Below are 10,693 nucleotides of genomic sequence, written 5' to 3'. Positions count from 1 at the left end.
CAAGTGCTCTTTAGACAGCCAAGATCAGTTCCTCTGGAGAAAATGACTGCTTTGGAGGGTGAACTCTATAGGGCCTTATATCCTGCTCTCCCCTCCCCAAAGCTCACCTGCCCCAGATCTCCAGGTATTTCCCAACCCAGAGATGGCAGCCTCAGACGCAGGCAACTGAGATTTTGGGTCTGGAACGGAGAGGCTTCAGGAAAAATAGCTCTGTTTTGCACCACATGTTAGTTTTGTCTTGTTTGATTTCATCTTCTCAAAAGGGAAAGCTCAATATGGTATTTATCAACTTTGATTCAGCGTTTGATTCAGTTTCCTGAACAGAAGAAGTCCCAACGGTACCTCTGACCCTCGTATTCCTAATTAACAACTTGTTAAGCATTCCTCGTTGAAATGCAATATAATTTCCAAGATTTCTACATCGGTTAGTCAGCAAGTAGGCGTACGACAGGGCTGTGTTCTGGCTTCCTTCTATGTTCCTTCCTCTTAAGTTGGCTTCCACTGACCCGCATGCCCCTAAGTTGGCCACTAACCCGTTTCCCGTGCTTTTATACGCTGAACGCGCTCTCTCGCTTTCACTCCCTGCAGCCGGCATGAGTCAAACTTTAAAAACATTTGCTGAGTGCCAGTAAGTCTGAATGCTTTCCCGTCCTTGCCGTATTATCTTACACTGGAGCAGTCTGTGGCATCGGAGTGGAGAACCAAACGGAAAAGAAGGGAATAGGTGCCTTTTCCTTTTCCTTTCTGACTGATAACAACCTCAATCAGGAGCAAGTTCCTGTATAAGATTTACACTCAGGCCGTGCAGGAAGCATTCGGCCAGCAGTCACTGGAGAGAGAGAGAGAGAGAGAGAGAGAGACCAAACCAATCAGGTGACACAATGATCCTGGCCAATCTCAAGCTTAGGTGGGTGAGCCCACCAGCATCTGCAGGTGCTCCATCCCTGCTCCCAGCCCCTTTGCCTGGCAAAGCATGCAACTCTAAACCCCGATCTCCGTTTCCTCACGTAAGGCTTGCGGCAAGAGAGGGGATCTGCTGGAATTCTAGCTATTCCCCAGGACTGGAAAAGCTGACCTGATAGTCCAGTGGCCTTTAATGTGTTTGCTTCCTCCCCGACAGGTGTGCGAGAACGACAATGATTGTCAAAGGGATCAATTCTGTTTCCGGTCGCTGCTTGCATCCCGGTGTCAGCAGTGCAAGGCTAAGGATATGGTGAGGACACCGGGGTAAAGACAGAGATGCAGAAAACCTTTATTGGCATAGAATTCGATGTGCATAGACAACAAAAAGTAAAAATTCCGATCAGAGGCATATGAAAAGCAATGAGAGTACCTTATAACAGAGTACATCGGGGTATGCTTGACAGAGCATTGTTTGCATGCGGCTTCGATGCTGCATCCATTGTGGGAACATGGTCTTTCCCCTGAAGGGAAGTGCTGAACATGGGCGGTCCTGTGACTCCCACTTGCCAGCAAGCCACGCCATCCACTGTGTAACGCACGCATGTCGGAATGGCCTCTGGTTTTTCTGACGCAGCAAATTTTTCATCTCCATGGAATGTTCTCCTCCTGATTCCGTGCGTACATCTTGAAATTGAAGTATGCAAACGGTAAAGTCAGAACCAGCATAGACTTGGACATGACAATGCAGGGACTTTAAATGTAGACTCAACATTTAATGGCATAAGTGACTTTAAAAGTATTGCATGAAGGAACAGAAGCTACGGCTCCCCCCTGGTGATATTGCCTCCTGGAGGGTTAGGTGTCCGCAAAATGTCATATTATAATAATCTGAAATCTAATATCCGAAAAATGTTCAGATTATATTAACCCTCGTTGTGCAAACTTATAAAGTGAAAAACATAGACACAGCCCACATGATACAGAGTAGAGAAAGCAGCCAGTGAGATTTTTAAAATTCTGCACGAATAACAAAAATAGATGTCCACTTATCAAATGTAAGTCTCCTTCTCCACAGCTGCTAAAAAGCTCTAGTGTGTGCCAGTAGCTTCTGAGCACGTACGAAAGCTTAAATGTACAGAAGCTACTGACACATACCATATCACTCTGGGGTTTCTCAAAGCCTGAAGAATGTTTCAGGGGTTTCTCAATGGTAAAATAAAAGTTGAGAAAGGCTGGAATAGACTATTGGGGTGTTTCAAGGAATGGGGTACAAGCTCCCTGCACCTCGCTTGTTCTGTCTCCTAGACTTGCCTAAAGGATGGCGAATGCTGCTTGGGTTACCTGTGCGTATGGGGCAAGTGCGCAGAAGGTGTGAGCCAAGGAGAGAGTGGGACGAGATGCGACCCAAACAGAGACGAATGTGCTTCAGGATTGTGCTGTGCCACCAGGAGCTGTGAGATGCCTTTACATGCTTCCCCTTTTGCTCTCCCCGGAACTCATGGCAGATTAGTGATGCAATAAAAGGGGGCGCTTTGGGCAGTCTGATTACCCCAGATGTTACTTGCTGGGGGGCATGGCTAGGCATTACATTTCGTGGATACAGCCTCTGCAAAAAGGCAATCACCTTTGTGGCAACTGAGTTTTACTGGCTTCCCCTTGGCCCCCATGGACCCTCATCCGGTCCTTTCGGTTTTGATTACTAGATCTTAATCCTCTTTGGGGGACGTAAGGACATATGTCTGCAGCAGGAGTCTTCTGGCTTTTCGTTTTTTAGCACTGTTGGGTATGACTACAAAATGGCTGCCGCAGGAGGGACCGCCAACTCCAAAATGGCTGTCACAAGAGGCGGAGCCAACCACAAAAGGTTAGGAAGTGAGGTCCAACATAAGTGTAACAGCAACTCTTCAACACTTCGGGGCCGAAAGTCTGTTTGGGAGGATGCCTTTAAAAGAAACATTGTTTGAAAATATTTTTATGCATACAACAATTTACCATCAGATGCAGCAAAGAGCCTTATGTTTTGGTGGCAGCAGATGCTGAAACAATGGTTAAAAAGTCAACACAGGGAATCCAGCCTCCAGTGAGTAATCAGAAGTCCTGGCAGGCATCAGAAAGGGTGCCAGCGGACTCCATATTGAGGACCTCTGATCTGGACAATGCTACCTCCTAACAATAGCTTTGAGAAATTCTTGCCTACATTTCCTTGAATTTCGCTGAGAATTAAGCCAACATTTCTTGACTATCCAGAGAACTTCTCCTGCAGAAACCCCATTCATTTCAAGTAGGGCTAACAGAGGGGACGTTCGGCACTTCTTTTGATCGCTGCATTTTGCACATGTCAGGTTTCCCTATTTCTGCCCTATCTCCTTGCAGCTTTATCATTTCCAGTCTGCGCTCCACATCCGAAAGGAGAAGCATGCCAGACACCTAGCACAACCTTCTTTGGGCTGATGGGCTGGGGTAACCAGGCGGCATTTGCCAAATCCGGGCAGTATTGTCCATGTGCCTAGGGCTTGCAGTGCAGAAGTAAAAGGTCAGAGGATTAATTCTGTCAAAAGAATCCCCTTCCTTGTTGTGTCACTTAGTTCTAAAATGAACAGAAGGCTCTTTTAAAGTGGCTCCTGCTGTTTCAATCAGCTGATTCTCGTTTACTCCTAGTTGTGGCTGGATTGGGCAGATGGGATTTAATGCCCGATTTCTTTGCTAGAGCGATGCATACCATTTTTAGAATGTTTTTTTTTCTAGCGTTGCAATTGTGTGTGATCGAAAATAAAAATAATAATGAGAAATTGCTTTGCAGCTGCAAAGAGAAGATCAGCCTGGCAAAACTCCTGCCAAGTCAACAGAAAGCAGCTGAACATGCTGATCACGTTGGCCATTCAGTCGCGTCCAATTGGTGGCGAGCCTATGGCTCAACTGTGGTCATGGTTTTTGATCTTGCACTCTTCTTTTAGTTCTATAATGCTCTGTCCGGTGTCCATTTTGATTGCATCTAACCACCGTGATGTCAATCTGGTTTCCTTTTTCCACTGACCAATCCTAGCATAATTGCCTTCTCCGTTGAGCTGACATAGTGATAGTTTCGTGCTTTTCGCCTACCAGTGATATATTAGGATTTATGCGCTATAGTATTCCCTTGTTTGTAACTTTTGCTGTGCACAAAATCAGTGGAAGCCTTCTCCAACACCAGAAATCAAACAAATGGACTCTCCTCTTGTCTGTTTTCAATGTCCAATTTTCACAGCTATAAGTGGCTATTGGAAATACGATAGATCAAACTAATCTACATTCGGTAATCAGGTTTATGTCCTTGTTTTTTCACGTTTGGTTCATGTTCGTCATTGCTGAACAACCCAGAGCAATTCAACATTTTATTTCCATGAAAATAGCCCTGGGATTGCAAGCATTTTGCTGTTCTGAGCAAGGCATGCAGGCACTACGATCTCTAACCAACCACAAATTGGGTCTGAGAAAAGAAGGGCAAACAACACAGAGAACACAGGAATGCAACAGATCTGCACCGCGATGAAATGATACTACATTTGTATGTCTCCCACTAATCCCACTTCTGCCACCGTGTTCCCTTCCCTCCTAGATATGCCGTTTCAACATGTGAAAAGCCAGAGAACAGCATGGAGATCAACAGCCTCGGTGAACAGCTGCCTGTTTTACAGCCTATCCTGTTGAACCGGAACAAGGAGGAGGCTTCCTATGGTGACTCGAGGCCAGAGGGCCAACTGGCCATAGTCAGCCTGCCCAGAGGCCTTTATTCTATGGAAGATGCTGAGTTGAGTGAAGACTACGAAGAGAAGAGACTGTCTCCATGGGAGGAAAGGGACGATCCCAACCGGTCGGATTTCCAGGAACTCGAGCAGCTGGCTGACCAAATGGGACAGTACTTTGGACCCGGCTTTTACTAACTTCGAGGGTTTTTTGCCTGAGACTTTCACAGCTTGCTCCTCCTCCTTGCCATCCTCATCTTTCTCCTTTCCCTCTTTGGCCTTGCCCCTCCTATCCCACTGACGTCTACGTTGTGCATGACAAACGTTTGTTTTTGTTAATAAAAGCATTAATGTGACAATGCTGTTCTGTTTACGCTTTGACCGTCATTCTTAGGCTTTCCGGCGAAGAAAAAAAATCGGATCCCGTTTCATTAATAAACAAACAAAACCCAAACCCTCTAAGGCAGTGGTCCCCAACCTGCGGGCCATGGCGCCGGGCCGCGGCTCCCTCTCCCCGCCCCCCCCCCCCCCCGCAGTAAAAGACTTCTCTGGCCGCAAGCTTGCGGCCCGGGAAGCTTCTTACTGCGGGAGGGCGAGGAGAGGGAATCAGGGCTGGGCTGCGCCCGCGAATTGCGCATGCACAATTTGCAGGCGCGGCCCGATGCGCGGGTGCGGCCCGTGGGCGCAGCCCGATGCCCTGCCGGTCCCCAGCCTCAGAAAGGTTGGGGACCACTGCTCTAAGGAACCTTGAAGATGGGAAGACCTGTGGGCAGGAAACAGAATGGCAAGGCTGCAGAAAGAAATAAAAGGGGCAATTAGGAGTGGTCAGAACATTAATATGGGTCTTCGGTCTTCTGTCTCTCACATTTGGCCCATCTAATATGATTGATCTGCAGCATAAGATTGTTTATGTTTATGTTCCATGTGAATCGCCCTAAGGGGAGGGTGGTATAAAAATATAATAAATAATAGGCCTGACAACTAAAGGTAGAGTATATTGGTCAGAAAGTTTTCCATAGAAAAATATAGCATCAGAAAAATGTGATTTAGAGAATAGAAAACAAATTCCACAATACATCATGGGGGTTGACGGGAAAGGTTTTTATATGCCACTTTTTTTCTACCAGATGTCTTAAGGCAGCTTGCAGTCTCCATCCCTTTCCTCTCCCCACAACAGACACCCTGTGAGGGAGGTGAGGCTGAGAGAGCCCTGAGATTACTGCTCGGTCAGAACATCTTTATCAGGGCTGTGATGAGCCCAAGGTCACCCAGGAGGTTTCATGGGATGCTATATAAATTTTAATAATAATGATGATAGAGATACCAGCCTCCACTTGAAACCAAGAGATCCCCTGGAATTACAGATCAATCACTCAATCAAACTTTATTACAGTCGTTCAGGCCAAGTTCTATTAAGTCAGTACATAAGAGACCAAAAGAATATGGTCGTTTAATGGAATACAATTTAAAACAGATCATAAAACAGAACTTAAAACGATGCTACTTTGGAGCATCAGAGTTTTATGGTGGTGACACAAAATGTGGCCAGCTGTAACTGGGGGGACTCATCCCCTAGCAGCCTCTTTGCTCAATCTACATCACGATGTTTTGGCAACCTTTTAAGGAGTGCTTTTTAAGGAGTGGTTCGGAATTGCAGGTCTTTCCCAGAGCACATTGATCAGTCCCTCCGGGCAAAATGCTTTGGAGGGTCCCCAAATCTCCAGCACTTTCCCCAGCCAGGATCTGATAACTCACCCGCCAGCCCATCTTTGGCCATGGGAAACGTGGCAAACCTAGACAGGCTGCAAAAGGGGAGGAAGGATAAAGTGCTACGGGGGGAGCGAAAACGGCACAAGGCAGCTGATGGGACGCGGAACGAAACCAACCCGCGAGAAAATGCAGACGGGAAGGAGGGATGAACGTGCAAAGGATCCGGGTGGGATGCAGAAAAATGAATAAATAGGGCAGCTGAGGAATTGCAGGATGCCAAGGGGGGTGCAGAGACGCCGGGGCGGCGGCAGAAGACGACCAGCGCCGCCTTGAAGAGCAGCCGAGTTTTATCCAAGGCATCCGCTTTGCTGAAGAATTATCCTTGCACATTAAATCCTGCGCCTTGCATAAAACCTCAAATGCTAAACGTGCTTCGGGAGCGCGGCCACGTCGCTCCCAAGCCGCGAAACCCACGCGCAAAGCAAGATTCGATCGGCGACCGCTGCCGCGCATGCGCGTGCCCATTGCCTTAGCGACGGTCCCGGTACTCCCCGCCGCGGCTGAGCGTTGCTGAGTGCGCCGCGAGGGAGGGAGCGTCTCTGAGCCCTTTCTTTGGACCCGCCTCTCACTGTCGCGAGTTGCCCAGCGATTGGACCCCTTTGCCGCTTGTCATTTTCACGCCCTTCTCGCGGGTCAGTATCGTCCCCGCCCCCTAGAGCGGCTGCAGAAGGCAGCGCCCCCTAAGGGCCGTGGTTGCGAAAGGCGCGGAGGGGGAGCCGCGGGGAGCCTCGTAGCGAAGGGAGCTCCGTCTTTGCCTCTTCCTTGTGGGTTGGGGGGAAACAAGGCGCTGCTAAAGCAAAGACGAGCCCAGGATCACTAGGAAAGCCCGAAGACGGCGTCTCGTGGCTGTCTTGGTTACCAAACCCGAATTGGTTCTTCTTTTAAGGATTTATAAACCTCCCCCTCCCAGTAAACAGTTTGGACAGATTAAATAAACGAATACAATGGCGGTTAAAATACTAAAAACAAAACTAACAACACAAAGAAAGAGAATATTGTCAATTCAAGGGCGGTCTCACGCGCAAGGAGTATATATACGAAAGCATTGATTGACCATTGCTGCTTGGGTCATAAATGGATACAAAGATAAAGTATATTATGTATTTCCTACCAGTCTGTGTCAGGTGCCTTAAACAATCTGACGTAAAGTCCTACATTTTTCCTAAATCTGCAGAGCTGTTGTGTAGTTGGATGTTTTTTTTTTTTATCGCACAAGATATCCAAGTCTTATTTTATTTGACTGACTAGATTATAAGCCCATTTTAAAGAGTAATAAAATGGGCGCTAGGAGGGCTCCGGCAAGGGCACGGCGATGGCGAAAGGGGTCTGTGTGGGCCGAGAGAAGGCTTCCCGGCCCACCCCCCACCCGAGGCTGCCCGAGTCCTCCTAGCGCCCATTTCATTACTCTTTAAAATGGGCTTATAATCTAGAGCATCATCACACCCAGATGCAACCGAAAACTATGCTGCAGAGAGGAAATCCAGAGCAGATACTTGAATGTCAACCTTAAAAGTGCTACTGGACTCAAGTTTTGTTGTGGTACTTCAGGTCAACATGGCTACCCAATTTGCTCTCAGTGGCTCACATGGCAAGAAGCAGACTGCTGTGTCCTTTTACAGCTTGATGTTTCTGTACAGCTTCTCTCCCACACCATAAATCCATCCTTTAAAGTTTGCCTGGAGTGTCTCACCTATTGAAGAAGAAAGCGACTGAAAGAAGCCACTTTGGCAGCCTCTGTGCCATCACCCCTGGAGAGCCTGCCTCATGGCTAGGGAATGAGCTGGCCTGCAGCTGCTAACTGTGGCAAGCTTTTTGTCTTCTCAGTTCTCTGTCATTCAATAACAAATATACGTTGAATTAAAGGTAAAGGTAAAGGTTTCCCCTGTGCAAGCACCGAGTCATGTCTGACCCTTGGGGTGACGCCCTCCAGCGTTTTCATGGCAGACTCAATACAGGGTGGTTTGCCAGTGCCTTCCCCAGTCATTACCGTTTTACCCCCCAGCAAGCTGGGTACTCATTTTACCGACCTCGGAAGGATGGAAGGCTGAGTCAACCTTGAGCCGGCTGCTGGGATCGAACTCCCAGCCTCATGGGCAGAGCTTTCAGGCGGCTGCCTTACCACTCTGCGCCACAAGAGGCTCTTATACGTTGAATTATACAACTATAAAATGAATGTCTCTCTTGATATTTTAATTTTGAGTATTTATATTTGCTGTAAGAAGAAATTGATTTGAAGGGGGTAGGGATGGAAGAAGCAGGCAAGTGAGATTCTGTGCCAAGACCATAAAAGCAGTTGTCTAAAGTATTCCCAGCGCACAATCCAGGAGCACCAATCATGCTTGCTTGGATCCACCCTGATGTTTCTTGTGGAGAAATTGTTATTGAGTGATTGGAGGCTCGCCAGTTTAGGAAACTCAAGAGAACTGGACTCAGGCTATAGAGAGATTAAGGCAAAACCACCACAGGCAAATTTAAATTAAACCTTTCCCCAGGCTTTCTAACCACCAGAACAGCTGCTAGCTCAAGATTGCTTTCCCTTATTAAAGAGAGTATGCTATAGGCTCTTGGGAAAGCAGAAAAGCTGTTATGATGGAAAGGCTCTGCCTCCTCGAGTAGAAAGGAAAGGTTGCTTTTTCTGGATTTCTTGATTTATAAGCAGGAAAAGGATCCACAAGAGCCACTCCCACTCCCAGTAATTTTTGAGGGCTTTACCATTTCCAGAATGTTTCTCCTCAGCATTCACATCAACCTTTCGCTTCCGATGTTGCGTTGAGACCTTCACTCAGACATGTGCAGAATCCCCAAGACATTTCACTTGACAAAACCTCTTTGCTTCTCTTGACATTTCCAATAGGTCTCTTTTGAGCTGAAACCCGAGGCTCTCCGGAGCCTTCTGCCGGCTGGCGGAGCGGCCTCACAGCGTCTACGACGAGGCTCTCCGGAGCTTTTTGCCGGCCGGTGGAGCGGCCGAGAGAAGGCTTCCCGGCCCACCCCCCAGCTGAGTCTCTCACCAGCCGCTCCGCCATTTTCCCTGAGCGAGTGAAGCAGGCAATGGGGAGCTTCGCGCGGCTCCCCATTGCCTGCTTGGGGCGGGATTGACACTTGGAGGGGCCAATCAGGAGCCGGACCGGTCCCGCCCTAACTCCTCCCCACTACCCCTTACTCTTTTAATCAGTCCATGGCGCCCGTGGCGCCACGGGCTGTGTACAGATTGTCATTTCACAGGGTTCCTCTCCCTGTCCCTCCTTTAGCTCTAGTTCCAGATATTTCTGCTTGCTAGTAATAATTCTTGCCTCGTTGCTCTGTGTGGCCTTTCCCTCAGCAGGGGCGATCCCACCATTCAGGATTTTGCATTTAGGCTGCTGCTTGTTCAAACGCAGTTGGAATCGAGTATTTCCCCCTAGTGTAGTCGCCCATGACATTTCTATTCTGATTGTCCCAGGGTTATATGAGTTGAGCTGCCCCACCTGAAAAAATGCCAGCCTTTCATCGGGGCTTTTCTCAGCTATCCACTAAGTCCTCCTCAAACTGAGAGCCTGTTTGGTGTAGTGGTTAGGAGTGTGGACTTCTAATCTGGCATGCCGGGTTCGATTCTGCACTCCCCGAAATGCAGCCATCTGGGTGACTGATAAAACTGTTCTGACCGAGCAGTGATCAGGACTCTCTCAACCTCACCCACTCCACAGGGTGTCTGTTGTGGGGAGAGGAAAGGGAAGCCGCTTTGAGCCTACTTCAAGTAGAGAAAAGCGGCATATAAAAGCTGCTGCTGCTTCTTGCCATAGCATTTCTGTTCTCTAAACTTAGCCTGGGATACTCCAAATAAGCTGGAAAATTCTTACTATAACAGTGCCTTCTTATAAATGGATGTTATAAATAGATGCCCCTGGGATTTAAACACATTTGAAATACTGGGTTGTTTTTGCATATAACTGTGATAAGTGTTTGTTTCCCATGGCTTGTATTTGGTACTCCCTTAGCATGTATGAGAGAGTTGAAAACTTCTGCCTTTCATGTATATGCACTGCAGAATGCTAGAGGAGAGAGTGTTTTGTTTAGCCATTTTCCTAGTCCAAATTTTGTGAGGCCTACAAATAAACTCAAATGCATCTGAGTTCTCATAACTGATACCATTCTGATGGCAGCTAATCAACTATACCCTCAAGAAAAGGAAACGGAAATTAATTTCAATTTTATCAGCACGAGATTTCTTAATGTAGCTATTAAACCAGTCAGAATGATTTGTCAGAATGATGGTCCTAAAACATATGGGATTTCCATGCTTTGGTTTGTCTACTCTA

General features: G+C 47.5%; 1 long non-coding RNA gene across 4 annotated transcripts; it reads left to right on the top strand.

Annotated features, from left to right (window-relative positions):
- Positions 1–660: 660 nt before the first annotated feature.
- On the top strand, positions 661–3,408 carry LOC143824446 (uncharacterized). Of its 4 annotated transcripts, XR_013226774.1 has the most exons (4): positions 892–1,007; positions 1,121–1,213; positions 2,209–2,356; positions 3,277–3,408. It is a non-coding gene; the product is annotated as an uncharacterized LOC143824446 (long non-coding RNA). The 4 variants fall into 4 exon arrangements; XR_013226776.1 differs by lacking the exons at positions 892–1,007; positions 3,277–3,408 and adding an exon at positions 661–724 and having other exon boundaries at positions 2,209–2,490; XR_013226775.1 differs by lacking the exon at positions 3,277–3,408 and having other exon boundaries at positions 877–907; positions 2,209–2,490.
- Positions 3,409–10,693: the final 7,285 nt, after the last annotated feature.

The sequence above is a fragment of the Paroedura picta genome, chromosome 15, assembly GCF_049243985.1.
Source record: "Paroedura picta isolate Pp20150507F chromosome 15, Ppicta_v3.0, whole genome shotgun sequence".
In the NCBI taxonomy this organism is placed as follows: domain Eukaryota; kingdom Metazoa; phylum Chordata; class Lepidosauria; order Squamata; family Gekkonidae; genus Paroedura; species Paroedura picta.
Note: the sequence above shows the minus strand (reverse complement) of the source record. Positions and strands in the feature narration are given on the sequence as shown.